Source organism: Diuraphis noxia, unplaced genomic scaffold, assembly GCF_037042655.1.
Source record: "Diuraphis noxia isolate RWA-SAM2 unplaced genomic scaffold, SU_Dnox_SAM2 contig0005, whole genome shotgun sequence".
Taxonomy (NCBI): domain Eukaryota; kingdom Metazoa; phylum Arthropoda; class Insecta; order Hemiptera; family Aphididae; genus Diuraphis; species Diuraphis noxia.
This window is the reverse complement of record NW_028301715.1, coordinates 1,330,216-1,347,145: the sequence shown is the minus strand read 5'-3', so window position 1 is coordinate 1,347,145 and position 16,930 is coordinate 1,330,216.

Here is a 16,930-nt window from a genome sequence, read left to right as displayed (position 1 = left end):
AATCATACTTTTTATATTTTTAACGTTAAGTTAACATTATTTTACATCTAAAACACGTATTTACAATACATTTGGGTGACTAAAAAAAATAGAAAAAAAATTTGGGAAAAAATTTGGTAAAAAATGGTGATAATTCCGATAAATATCGATTAAAGTCATTTGTATTGAACTAATCATACTTTTTATATGTTTATCGTTAAGTTCACATAATTTTACATCTAAAACACGTCTTTACAATACATTTGGGTGAATATAAAAGGTCGTAAAAAAATTTTGAAATACAGGTGATGAATCCGCTAAATATCGTCTTAATTCATTTCTATTAAACTAATCATACTTTTTATATTTTTATCGTTAAGTTCACATTATTTTACATCTAAAACACGTATTTACAATACATTTGGGTGAATACAAAAAATAGAAAAAAATTTGGTAAAAAATGGTGATAATTCCGCTAAATATCGATTAAAGTCATTTGTATTGAACTAATCATACTTTTTATATTTTTATCGTTAAGTTCACATTATTTTACATCTAAAACACGTCTTTACAATACATTTGGGTGAATATAAAAGGTCGTAAAAAAATTTTGAAATACAGGTGATGAATCCGCTAAATATCGTCTTAAGTCATTTCTATTAAACTAATCATACTTTTTATATTTTTAACGTTAAGTTCACATTATTTTACATCTAAAACACGTGTTTACAATACATTTGGGTGAATACAAAAAATAGAAAAAAAATTTGGTAAAAAATGGTGATAATTCCGCTAAATATCGTTTAAAGTCATTTGTATTGAACTAATCATACTTTTTATATTTTTGTCGTTAAGTTCACATTATTTTACATCTAAAACAAGTATTTACAATACATTTGGGTGAATACAAAAAATAGAAAAAAAATTTGGGAAAAAATTTGGTAAAAAATGGTGATAATTCCGCTAAATATCGTTTAAAGTCATTTGCATTGTACTAATCATACTTTTTATATTTTTATCGTTAAGTTCACATAATTTTACATCTAAAACACGTCTTTACAATACATTTGGGTGAATATAAAAGGTCGTAAAAAAATTTTGAAATACAGGTGATGAATCCGCTAAATATCGTCTTAATTCATTTCTATTAAACTAATCATACTTTTTATATTTTTAACGTTAAAATCACATTAGTTTACATCTAAAACACGTGTTTACAATACATTTATGTGAATACAAAAAATAGAAAAAAAATTTGGGAAAAAATTTGGTAAAAAATGGTGATAATTCCGCTAAATATCGTTTAAAGTCATTTGTATTGGACTAATCATACTTTTTATATTTTTATCGTTAAGTTCACATTATTTTACATATTTTACATCTAAAACACGTATTTACAATACATTTGGGTGAATACAAAAAATAGAAAAAAAATTTGGGAAAAAATTTGGTAAAAAATGGTGATAATTCCGCTAAATATCGTTTAAAGTCATTTGTATTGGACTAATCATACTTTTTATATTTTTATCGTTAAGTTCACATTATTTTACATATTTTACATCTAAAACACGTATTTACAATACATTTGGGTGAATACAAAAAATAGAAAAAAAATTTGGGAAAAAATTTGGTAAAAAATGGTGATAATTCCGCTAAATATCGATTAAAGTCATTTGTATTGAACTAATCCTACTTTTTATATGTTTATCGTTAAGTTCACATAATTTTACATCTAAAACACGTCTTTACAATACATTTGGGTGAATATAAAAGGTCGTAAAAAAATTTTGAAATACAGGTGATGAATCCGCTAAATATCGTCTTAATTCATTTCTATTCAACTAATCATACTTTTTATATTTTTAACGTTAAGTTCACATAATTTTACATCTAAAACACGTATTTACAATACATTTGGGTGAATACAAAAAATAGAAAAAAAATTTGGGAAAAATTTGGTAAAAAATGGTGATAATTCCGCTAAATATCGTTAAAGTCATTTCTATTAAACTAATCATACTTTTTATATTTTTAACGTTAAGTTAACATTATATTACATCTAAAACACGTATTTACAATACATTTGGGTGACTAAAAAAAATAGAAAAAAAATTTGGGAAAAAATTTGGTAAAAAATGGTGATAATTCCGCTAAATATCGTTTAAAGTCATTTGTATTGGACGAATCATACTTTTTATATTTTTAACGTTAAGTTAACATTATTTTACATCTAAAACACGTATTTACAATACATTTGGGTGACTAAAAAAAATAGAAAAAAAATTTGGGAAAAAATTTGGTAAAAAATGGTGATAATTCCGATAAATATCGATTAAAGTCATTTGTATTGAACTAATCATACTTTTTATATGTTTATCGTTAAGTTCACATAATTTTACATCTAAAACACGTCTTTACAATACATTTGGGTGAATATAAAAGGTCGTAAAAAAATTTTGAAATACAGGTGATGAATCCGCTAAATATCGTCTTAATTCATTTCTATTAAACTAATCATACTTTTTATATTTTTCACGTTAAGTTCACATTATTTTACATCTAAAACACGAGTTTACAATACATTTATGTGAATACAAAAAATAGAAAAAAAATTTAGGAAAAAATTTAGTAAAAAATTGTGATAATTCCGCTAAATATCGATTAAAGTCATTTGTATTGAACTAATCATACTTTTTATATGTTTATCGTTAAGTTCACATAATTTTACATCTAAAACACGTCTTTACAATACATTTGGGTGAATATAAAAGGTCGTAAAAAAATTTTGAAATACAGGTGATGAATCCGCTAAATATCGTCTTAATTCATTTCTATTCAACTAATCATACTTTTTATATTTTTAACGTTAAGTTCACATAATTTTACATCTAAAACACGAGTTTACAATACACTTATGTGAATACAAAAAATAGAAAAAAAATTTAGGAAAAAATTTAGTAAAGAATTGTGATAATTCCGCTAAATATCGTTTAAAGTCATTTGTATTGAACTAATCATACTTTTTATATTTTTATCGTTAAGTTCACATTATTTTACATCTAAAACACGTATTTACAATACATTTGGGTGACTACAAAAAATAGAAAAAAAATTTGGTATAAAATGGTGATTATTCCGCTAAATATCGTTTAAAGTCATTTGTATTGAACTAATCATACTTTTTATATTTTTATCGTTAAGTTCACATAATTTTACATCTAAAACACGTCTTTACAATACATTTGGGTGACTACAAAAAATAGAAAAAAAATTTGGGAAAAAATTTGGTAAAAAATGGTGATAATTCCGCTAAATATCGATTAAAGTCATTTGTATTGAACTAATCCTACTTTTTATATGTTTATTGTTAAGTTCACATAATTTTACATCTAAAACACGTATTTACAATACATTTGGGTGACTTCAAAAAATAGAAAAAAAATTTGGGAAAAAATTTGGTAAAAAATGGTGATAATTCCGCTAAATATCGTTAAAGTCATTTGTATTGAACTAATCATACTTTTTATATGTTTATCGTTAAGTTCACATAATTTTACATCTAACACACGTCTTTACAATACATTTGGGTGAATATAAAAGGTCGTAAAAAAATTTTGAAATACAGGTGATGAATCCGCTAAATATCGTCTTAATTCATTTCTATTAAACTAATCATACTTTTTATATTTTTAACGTTAAGTTCACATTATTTTACATCTAAAACACGAGTTTACAATACATTTATGTGAATACAAAAAATAGAAAAAAAATTTAGGAAAAAATTTAGTAAAAAATTGTGATAATTCCGCTAAATATCGTTTAAAGTCATTTGTATTGAACTAATCATACTTTTTATATTTTTATCGTTAAGTTCACATTATTTTACATCTAAAACACGTATTTACAATACATTTGGGTGACTACAAAAAATAGAAAAAAAATTTGGTATAAAATGGTGATTATTCCGCTAAATATCGTTTTAAGTCATTTGTATTGAACTAATCATACTTTTTATATTTTTATCGTTAAGTTCACATAATTTTACATCTAAAACACGTCTTTACAACACATTTGGGTGAATATAAAAGGTCGTAAAAAAATTTTGAAATACAGGTGATGAATCCGCTAAATATCGTCTTAATTCATTTCTATTAAAATCATACTTTTTATATTTTTAACGTTAAGTTCACATTATTTTACATCTAAAACACGTATTTACAATACATTTGGGTGACTAAAAAAAATAGAAAAAAAATTTGGGAAAAAATTTGGTAAAAAATGGTGATAATTCCGATAAATATCGATTAAAGTCATTTGTATTGAACTAATCATACTTTTTATATGTTTATCGTTAAGTTCACATAATTTTACATCTAAAACACGTCTTTACAATGCATTTGGGTGAATATAAAAGGTCGTAAAAAAATTTTGAAATACAGGTGATGAATCCGCTAAATATCGTCTTAATTCATTTCTATTAAACTAATCATACTTTTTATATTTTTAACGTTAAGTTCACATTATTTTACATCTAAAACACGAGTTTACAATACATTTATGTGAATACAAAAAATAGAAAAAAAATTTAGGAAAAAATTTAGTAAAAAATTGTGATGATTCCGCTAAATATCGTTTAAAGTCATTTGTATTGAACTAATCATACTTTTTATATTTTTATCGTTAAGTTCACATTATTTTACATCTAAAACACGTATTTACAATACATTTGGGTGACTACAAAAAATAGAAAAAAAATTTGGTATAAAATGGTGATTATTCCGCTAAATATCGTTTTAAGTCATTTGTATTGAACTAATCATACTTTTTATATTTTTATCGTTAAGTTCACATAATTTTACATCTAAAACACGTCTTTACAATACATTTGGGTGAATATAAAAGGTCGTAAAAAAATTTTGAAATACAGGTGATGAATCCGCTAAATATCGTCTTAATTCATTTCTATTAAAATCATACTTTTTATATTTTTAACGTTAAGTTCACATTATTTTACATCTAAAACACGTATTTACAATACATTTGGGTGACTACAATAAATAGAAAAAAAATTTGGGAAAAAATTTGGTAAAAAATGGTGATAATTCCGCTAAATATCGATTAAAGTCATTTGTATTGAACTAATCCTACTTTTTATATGTTTATTGTTAAGTTCACATAATTTTACATCTAAAACACGTATTTACAATACATTTGGGTGACTTCAAAAAATAGAAAAAAAATTTGGGAAAAAATTTGGTAAAAAATGGTGATAATTCCGCTAAATATCGTTAAAGTCATTTGTATTGAACTAATCATACTTTTTATATGTTTATCGTTAAGTTCACATAATTTTACATCTAAAACACGTCTTTACAATACATTTGGGTGAATATAAAAGGTCGTAAAAAAATTTTGAAATACAGGTGATGAATCCGCTAAATATCGTCTTAATTCATTTCTATTAAACTAATCATACTTTTTATATTTTTAACGTTAAGTTCACATTATTTTACATCTAAAACACGAGTTTACAATACATTTATGTGAATACAAAAAATAGAAAAAAAATTTAGGAAAAAATTTAGTAAAAAATTGTGATAATTCCGCTAAATATCGTTTAAAGTCATTTGTATTGGACTAATCATACTTTTTATATTTTTATCGTTAAGTTCACATTATTTTACATCTAAAACACGTATTTACAATACATTTGGGTGAATACAAAAAATAGAAAAAAAATTTGGGAAAAAATTTGGTAAAAAATGGTGATAATTCCGCTAAATATCGATTAAAGTCATTTGTATTGAACTAATCATACTTTTTATATGTTTATCGTTAAGTTCACATAATTTTACATCTAAAACACGTCTTTACAATACATTTGGGTGAATATAAAAGGTCGTAAAAAAATTTTGAAATACAGGTGATGAATCCGCTAAATATCGTCTTAAGTCATTTCTATTAAACTAATCATACTTTTTATATTTTTAACGTTAAGTTAACATTATTTTACATCTAAAACACGTATTTACAATACATTTGGGTGACTACAAAAAATAGAAAAAAAATTTGGGAAAAAATTTGGTAAAAAATGGTGATAATTCCGCTAAATATCGATTAAAGTCATTTGTATTGGACTAATCATACTTTTTATATTTTTAACGTTAAGTTAACATTATTTTACATCTAAAACACGTATTTACAATACATTTGGGTGACTACAAAAAATAGAAAAAAAATTTGGGAAAAAATTTGGTAAAAAATGGTGATAATTCCGCTAAATATCGATTAAAGTCATTTGTATTGAACTAATCATACTTTTTATATGTTTATCGTTAAGTTCACATAATTTAACATCTAAAACACGTCTTTACAATACATTTGGGTGAATATAAAAGGTCGTAAAAAAATTTTGAAATACAGGTGATGAATCCGCTAAATATCGTCTTAATTCATTTCTATTCAACTAATCATACTTTTTATATTTTTAACGTTTAGTTCACATAACTTTACATCTAAAACACGTATTTACAATACATTTGGGTGAATACAAAAAATAGAAAAAAAATTTGGGAAAAATTTGGTAAAAAATCGTGATAATTCCGCTAAATATCGTTAAAGTCATTTGTATTGAACTAATCATACATTTTATATTTTTATCGTTAAGTTCACATTATTTTACATCTAAAATACGTATTTACAATACATTTGGGTGAATACAAAAAATAGAAAAAAAATTTGGGAAAAAATTTGGTAAAAAATGGTGATAATTCCGCTAAATATCGTTTAAAGTCATTTGTATTGAACTAATCATACTTTTTATATTTTTATCGTTAAGTTCACATAATTTTACATCTATAACACGTCTTTACAATACATTTGGGTGAATACAAAAAATAGAAAAAAAATTTGGGAAAAAATTTGGTAAAAAATGAATGGTGATAATTACACTAAATATCGTTTAAAGTCATTTGTATTGAACTAATCATACTTTTTATATTTTTATCGTTAAGTTCACATAATTTTACATCTAAAACACGAGTTTACAATACATTTATGTGAATACAATAAATAGAAAAAAAATTTAGGAAAAAATTTAGTAAAAAATTGTGATAATTCCGCTAAATATCGTTTAAAGTCATTTGTATTGAACTAATCATACTTTTTATATTTTTATCGTTAAGTTCACATTATTTTACATCTAAAATACGTATTTACAATACATTTGGGTGACTACAAAAAATAGAAAAAAAATTTGGTAAAAAATGGTGATAATTCCGCTAAATATCGTTTAAAGTCATTTGTATTGAACTAATCATACTTTTTATATTTTTATCGTTAAGTTCACATAATTTTACATCTAAAACACGTCTTTACAATACATTTGGGTGAATATAAAAGGTCGTAAAAAAATTTTGAAATACAGGTGATGAATCCGCTAAATATCGTCTTAATTCATTTCTATTATACTAATCATACTTTTTATATTTTTAACGTGAAATTCACATTATTTTACATCTAAAATACGTATTTACAATACATTTGGGTGACTAAAAAAAATAGAAAAAAAATTTGGGAAAAAATTTGGTAAAAAATGGTGATAATTCCGATAAATATCGATTAAAGTCATTTGTATTGAACTAATCATACTTTTTATATGTTTATCGTTAAGTTCACATAATTTTACATCTAAAACACGTCTTTACAATACATTTGGGTGAATATAAAAGGTCGTAAAAAAATTTTGAAATACAGGTGATGAATCCGCTAAATATCGTCTTAATTCATTTCTATTAAACTAATCATACTTTTTATATTTTTAACGTTAAGTTCACATTATTTTACATCTAAAACACGAGTTTACAATACATTTATGTGAATACAAAAAATAGAAAAAAAATTTAGGAAAAAATTTAGTAAAAAATTGTGATAATTCCGCTAAATATCGTTTAAAGTCATTTGTATTGGACTAATCATACTTTTTATATTTTTATCGTTAAGTTCACATTATTTTACATCTAAAACACGTATTTACAATACATTTGGGTGAATACAAAAAATAGAAAAAAAATTTGGGAAAAAATTTGGTAAAAAATGGTGATAATTCCGCTAAATATCGATTAAAGTCATTTGTATTGAACTAATCATACTTTTTATATGTTTATCGTTAAGTTCACATAATTTTACATCTAAAACACGTCTTTACAATACATTTGGGTGAATATAAAAGGTCGTAAAAAAATTTTGAAATACAGGTGATGAATCCGCTAAATATCGTCTTAAGTCATTTCTATTAAACTAATCATACTTTTTATATTTTTAACGTTAAGTTAACATTATTTTACATCTAAAACACGTATTTACAATACATTTGGGTGACTACAAAAAATAGAAAAAAAATTTGGGAAAAAATTTGGTAAAAAATGGTGATAATTCCGCTAAATATCGATTAAAGTCATGTGTATTGGACTAATCATACTTTTTATATTTTTAACGTTAAGTTAACATTATTTTACATCTAAAACACGTATTTACAATACATTTGGGTGACTACAAAAAATAGAAAAAAAATTTGGGAAAAAATTTGGTAAAAAATGGTGATAATTCCGCTAAATATCGATTAAAGTCATTTGTATTGAACTAATCATACTTTTTATATGTTTATCGTTAAGTTCACATAATTTAACATCTAAAACACGTCTTTACAATACATTTGGGTGAATATAAAAGGTCGTAAAAAAATTTTGAAATACAGGTGATGAATCCGCTAAATATCGTCTTAATTCATTTCTATTCAACTAATCATACTTTTTATATTTTTAACGTTTAGTTCACATTATTTTACATCTAAAACACGTATTTACAATACATTTGGGTGACTACAAAAAATAGAAAAAAAATTTGGGAAAAAATTTGGTAAAAAATGGTGATAATTCCGCTAAATATCGATTAAAGTCATTTGTATTGGACTAATCATACTTTTTATATTTTTAACGTTAAGTTAACATTATTTTACATCTAAAACACGTATTTACAATACATTTGGGTGACTACAAAAAATAGAAAAAAAATTTGGGAAAAAATTTGGTAAAAAATGGTGATAATTCCGCTAAATATCGATTAAAGTCATTTGTATTGAACTAATCATACTTTTTATATGTTTATCGTTAAGTTCACATAATTTAACATCTAAAACACGTCTTTACAATACATTTGGGTGAATATAAAAGGTCGTAAAAAAATTTTGAAATACAGGTGATGAATCCGCTAAATATCGTCTTAATTCATTTCTATTCAACTAATCATACTTTTTATATTTTTAACGTTTAGTTCACATAACTTTACATCTAAAACACGTATTTACAATACATTTGGGTGAATACAAAAAATAGAAAAAAAATTTGGGAAAAATTTGGTAAAAAATCGTGATAATTCCGCTAAATATCGTTAAAGTCATTTGTATTGAACTAATCATACATTTTATATTTTTATCGTTAAGTTCACATTATTTTACATCTAAAATACGTATTTACAATACATTTGGGTGAATACAAAAAATAGAAAAAAAATTTGGGAAAAAATTTGGTAAAAAATGGTGATAATTCCGCTAAATATCGTTTAAAGTCATTTGTATTGAACTAATCATACTTTTTATATTTTTATCGTTAAGTTCACATAATTTTACATCTATAACACGTCTTTACAATACATTTGGGTGAATACAAAAAATAGAAAAAAAATTTGGGAAAAAATTTGGTAAAAAATGAATGGTGATAATTACACTAAATATCGTTTAAAGTCATTTGTATTGAACTAATCATACTTTTTATATTTTTATCGTTCAGTTCACATAATTTTACATCTAAAACAAGAGTTTACAATACATTTATGTGAATACAAAAAATAGAAAAAAAATTTAGGAAAAAATTTAGTAAAAAATTGTGATAATTCCGCTAAATATCGTTTAAAGTCATTTGTATTGAACTAATCATACTTTTTATATTTTTATCGTTAAGTTCACATTATTTTACATCTAAAACACGTATTTACAATACATTTGGGTGACTACAAAAAATAGAAAAAAAATTTGGTAAAAAATGGTGATATTTCCGCTAAATATCGTTTAAAGTCATTTGTATTGAACTAATCATACTTTTTATATTTTTATCGTTAAGTTCACATAATTTTACATCTAAAACACGTCTTTACAATACATTTGGGTGAATATAAAAGGTCGTAAAAAAATTTTGAAATACAGGTGATGAATCCGCTAAATATCGTCTTAATTCATTTCTATTATACTAATCATACTTTTTATATTTTTAACGTGAAGTTCACATTATTTTACATCTAAAATACGTATTTACAATACATTTGGGTGACTAAAAAAAATAGAAAAAAAATTTGGGAAAAAATTTGGTAAAAAATGGTGATAATTCCGATAAATATCGATTAAAGTCATTTGTATTGAACTAATCATACTTTTTATATGTTTATCGTTAAGTTCACATAATTTTACATCTAAAACACGTCTTTACAATACATTTGGGTGAATATAAAAGGTCGTAAAAAAATTTTGAAATACAGGTGATGAATCCGCTAAATATCGTCTTAATTCATTTCTATTAAACTAATCATACTTTTTATATTTTTAACGTTAAGTTCACATTATTTTACATCTAAAACACGAGTTTACAATACATTTATGTGAATACAAAAAATAGAAAAAAAATTTAGGAAAAAATTTAGTAAAAAATTGTGATAATTCCGCTAAATATCGTTTAAAGTCATTTGTATTGGACTAATCATACTTTTTATATTTTTAACGTTAAGTTAACATTATTTTACATCTAAAACACGTATTTACAATACATTTGGGTGACTACAAAAAATAGAAAAAAAATTTGGGAAAAAATTTGGTAAAAAATGGTGATAATTCCGCTAAATATCGATTAAAGTCATTTGTATTGAACTAATCATACTTTTTATATGTTTATCGTTAAGTTCACATAATTTAACATCTAAAACACGTCTTTACAATACATTTGGGTGAATATAAAAGGTCGTAAAAAAATTTTGAAATACAGGTGATGAATCCGCTAAATATCGTCTTAATTCATTTCTATTCAACTAATCATACTTTTTATATTTTTAACGTTTAGTTCACATAACTTTACATCTAAAACACGTATTTACAATACATTTGGGTGAATACAAAAAATAGAAAAAAAATTTGGGAAAAATTTGGTAAAAAATCGTGATAATTCCGCTAAATATCGTTAAAGTCATTTGTATTGAACTAATCATACATTTTATATTTTTATCGTTAAGTTCACATTATTTTACATCTAAAATACGTATTTACAATACATTTGGGTGAATACAAAAAATAGAAAAAAAATTTGGGAAAAAATTTGGTAAAAAATGGTGATAATTCCGCTAAATATCGTTTAAAGTCATTTGTATTGAACTAATCATACTTTTTATATTTTTATCGTTAAGTTCACATAATTTTACATCTATAACACGTCTTTACAATACATTTGGGTGAATACAAAAAATAGAAAAAAAATTTGGGAAAAAATTTGGTAAAAAATGAATGGTGATAATTACACTAAATATCGTTTAAAGTCATTTGTATTGAACTAATCATACTTTTTATATTTTTATCGTTAAGTTCACATAATTTTACATCTAAAACACGAGTTTACAATACATTTATGTGAATACAAAAAATAGAAAAAAAATTTAGGAAAAAATTTAGTAAAAAATTGTGATAATTCCGCTAAATATCGTTTAAAGTCATTTGTATTGAACTAATCATACTTTTTATATTTTTATCGTTAAGTTCACATTATTTTACATCTAAAACACGTATTTACAATACATTTGGGTGACTATAAAAAATAGAAAAAAAATTTGGTAAAAAATGGTGATAATTCCGCTAAATATCGTTTAAAGTCATTTGTATTGAACTAATCATACTTTTTATATTTTTATCGTTAAGTTCACATAATTTTACATCTAAAACACGTCTTTACAATACATTTGGGTGAATATAAAAGGTCGTAAAAAAATTTTGAAATACAGGTGATGAATCCGCTAAATATCGTCTTAATTCATTTCTATTATACTAATCATACTTTTTATATTTTTAACGTGAAGTTCACATTATTTTACATCTAAAATACGTATTTACAATACATTTGGGTGACGTCAAAAAATAGAAAAAAAATTTGGGAAAAAATTTGGTAAAAAATGGTGATAATTCCGCTAAATATCGTTAAAGTCATTTGTATTGAACTAATCATACTTTTTATATTTTTATCGTTAAGTCCACATAATTTTACATCTAAAACACGTCTTTACAATACATTTGGGTGAATATAAAAGGTCGTAAAAAAATTTTGAAATACAGGTGATGAATCCGCTAAATATCGTCTTAATTCATTTCTATTAAACTAATCATACTTTTTATATTTTTAACGTTAAGTTCACATTAGTTTACATCTAAAACACGTGTTTACAATACATTTATGTGAATACAAAAAATAGAAAAAAAATTTGGGAAAAAATTTGGTAAAAAATGGTGATAATTCCGCTAAATATCGTTTAAAGTCATTTGTATTGAACTAATCATACTTTTTATATTTTTATCGTTAAGTTCACATAATTTTACATCTAAAACACGTCTTTACAATACATTTGGGTGAATATAAAAGGTCGTAAAAAAATTTTGAAATACAGGTGATGAATCCGCTAAATATCGTCTTAATTCATTTCTATTAAACTAATCATACTTTTTATATTTTTAACGTTAAGTTCACATTAGTTTACATCTAAAACACATGTTTACAATACATTTATGTGAATACAAAAAATAGAAAAAAAATTTGGGAAAAAATTTGGTAAAAAATGGTGATAATTCCGCTAAATATCGATTAAAGTCATTTGTATTGAACTAATCATACTTTTTATATGTTTATCGTTAAGTTCACATAATTTTACATCTAAAACACGTCTTTACAATACATTTGGGTGAATATAAAAGGTCGTAAAAAAATTTTGAAATACAGGTGATGAATCCGCTAAATATCGTCTTAAGTCATTTCTATTAAACTAATCATACTTTTTATATTTTTAACGTTAAGTTAACATTATTTTACATCTAAAACACGTATTTACAATACATTTGGGTGACTACAAAAAATAGAAAAAAAATTTGGGAAAAAATTTGGTAAAAAATGGTGATAATTCCGCTAAATATCGATTAAAGTCATTTGTATTGAACTAATCATACTTTTTATATGTTTATCGTTAAGTTCACATAATTTTACATCTAAAATACGTATTTACAATACATTTGGGTGAATACAAAAAATAGAAAAAAAATTTGGGAAAAAATTTGGTAAAAAATGTTGATAATTCCGCTAAATATCGTTTAAAGTCATTTGTATTGAACTAATCATACTTTTTATATTTTTATCGTTAAGTTCACATAATTTTACATCTATAACACGTCTTTACAATACATTTGGGTGAATACAAAAAATAGAAAAAAAATTTGGGAAAAAATTTGGTAAAAAATGAATGGTGATAATTACGCTAAATATCGTTTAAAGTCATTTGTATTGAACTAATCATACTTTTTATATTTTTATCGTTAAGTTCACATAATTTTACATCTAAAACACGAGTTTACAATACATTTATGTGAATACAAAAAATAGAAAAAAAATTTAGGAAAAAATTTAGTACAAAATTGTCAAAATTCCGCTAAATATCGTTTAAAGTCATTTGTATTGAACTAATCATACTTTTTATATTTTTATCGTTAAGTTCACATTATTTTACATCTAAAACACGTATTTACAATACATTTGGGTGACTACAAAAAATAGAAAAAAAATTTGGGAAAAAATTTGGTAAAAAATGGTGATAATTCCGCTAAATATCGATTAAAGTCATTTGTATTGAACTAATCATACTTTTTATATTTTTATCGTTAAGTTCACATAATTTTACATCTAAAACACGTCTTTACAATACATTTGGGTGAATATAAAAGGTCGTAAAAAAATTTTGAAAAACAGGTGATGAATCCGCTAAATATCGTCTTAATTCATTTCTATTATACTAATCATACTTTTTATATTTTTAACGTTAAGTTCACATTATTTTACATCTAAAACACGTATTTACAATACATTTGGGTGACTACAAAAAATAGAAAAAAAATTTGGTAAAAAATGGTGATAATTCCGCTAAATATCGTTTAAAGTCATTTGTATTGAACTAATCATACATTTTATATTTTTATCGTTAAGTTCACATAAATTTACATCTAAAACACGTCTTTACAATACATTTGGGTGAATATAAAATGTCGTAAAAAAATTTTGAAATACAGGTGATGAATCCGCTAAATATCGTCTTAAGTCATTTCTATTAAACTAATCATACTTTTTATATTTTTAACGTTAAGTTAACATTATTTTACATCTAAAACACGTATTTACAATACATTTGGGTGACTACAAAAAATAGAAAAAAAATTTGGGAAAAAATTTGGTAAAAAATGGTGATTATTCCGCTAAATATAGTTTAAAGTCATTTGTATTGAACTAATCATACTTTTTATATTTTTATCGTTAAGTTCACATAATTTTACATCTAAAACACGTCTTTACAATACATTTGGGTGAATATAAAAGGTCGTAAAAAAATTTTGAAATACAGGTGATGAATCCGCTAAATATCGTCTTAATTCATTTCTATTAAAATCATACTTTTTATATTTTTAACGTTAAGTTCACATTATTTTACATCTAAAACACGTATTTACAATACATTTGGGTGACTACAAAAAATAGAAAAAAAATTTGGGAAAAAATTTGGTAAAAAATGAATGGTGATAATTACACTAAATATCGTTTAAAGTCATTTGTATTGAACTAATCATACTTTTTATATTTTTATCGTTAAGTTCACATAATTTTACATCTAAAACACGAGTTTACAATACATTTATGTGAATACAAAAAATAGAAAAAAAATTTAGGAAAAAATTTAGTAAAAAATTGTGATAATTCCGCTAAATATCGTTTAAAGTCATTTGTATTGAACTAATCATACTTTTTATATTTTTATCGTTAAGTTCACATTATTTTACATCTAAAACACGTATTTACAATACATTTGGGTGACTATAAAAAATAGAAAAAAAATTTGGTAAAAAATGGTGATAATTCCGCTAAATATCGTTTAAAGTCATTTGTATTGAACTAATCATACTTTTTATATTTTTATCGTTAAGTTCACATAATTTTACATCTAAAACACGTCTTTACAATACATTTGGGTGAATATAAAAGGTCGTAAAAAAATTTTGAAATACAGGTGATGAATCCGCTAAATATCGTCTTAATTCATTTCTATTATACTAATCATACTTTTTATATTTTTAACGTGAAGTTCACATTATTTTACATCTAAAATACGTATTTACAATACATTTGGGTGACGTCAAAAAATAGAAAAAAAATTTGGGAAAAAATTTGGTAAAAAATGGTGATAATTCCGCTAAATATCGTTAAAGTCATTTGTATTGAACTAATCATACTTTTTATATTTTTATCGTTAAGTCCACATAATTTTACATCTAAAACACGTCTTTACAATACATTTGGGTGAATATAAAAGGTCGTAAAAAAATTTTGAAATACAGGTGATGAATCCGCTAAATATCGTCTTAATTCATTTCTATTAAACTAATCATACTTTTTATATTTTTAACGTTAAGTTCACATTAGTTTACATCTAAAACACGTGTTTACAATACATTTATGTGAATACAAAAAATAGAAAAAAAATTTGGGAAAAAATTTGGTAAAAAATGGTGATAATTCCGCTAAATATCGTTTAAAGTCATTTGTATTGAACTAATCATACTTTTTATATTTTTATCGTTAAGTTCACATAATTTTACATCTAAAACACGTCTTTACAATACATTTGGGTGAATATAAAAGGTCGTAAAAAAATTTTGAAATACAGGTGATGAATCCGCTAAATATCGTCTTAATTCATTTCTATTAAACTAATCATACTTTTTATATTTTTAACGTTAAGTTCACATTAGTTTACATCTAAAACACATGTTTACAATACATTTATGTGAATACAAAAAATAGAAAAAAAATTTGGGAAAAAATTTGGTAAAAAATGGTGATAATTCCGCTAAATATCGATTAAAGTCATTTGTATTGAACTAATCATACTTTTTATATGTTTATCGTTAAGTTCACATAATTTTACATCTAAAACACGTCTTTACAATACATTTGGGTGAATATAAAAGGTCGTAAAAAAATTTTGAAATACAGGTGATGAATCCGCTAAATATCGTCTTAAGTCATTTCTATTAAACTAATCATACTTTTTATATTTTTAACGTTAAGTTAACATTATTTTACATCTAAAACACGTATTTACAATACATTTGGGTGACTACAAAAAATAGAAAAAAAATTTGGGAAAAAATTTGGTAAAAAATGGTGATAATTCCGCTAAATATCGATTAAAGTCATTTGTATTGAACTAATCATACTTTTTATATGTTTATCGTTAAGTTCACATAATTTTACATCTAAAATACGTATTTACAATACATTTGGGTGAATACAAAAAATAGAAAAAAAATTTGGGAAAAAATTTGGTAAAAAATGTTGATAATTCCGCTAAATATCGTTTAAAGTCATTTGTATTGAACTAATCATACTTTTTATATTTTTATCGTTAAGTTCACATAATTTTACATCTATAACACGTCTTTACAATACATTTGGGTGAATACAAAAAATAGAAAAAAAATTTGGGAAAAAATTTGGTAAAAAATGAATGGTGATAATTACGCTAAATATCGTTTAAAGTCATTTGTATTGAACTAATC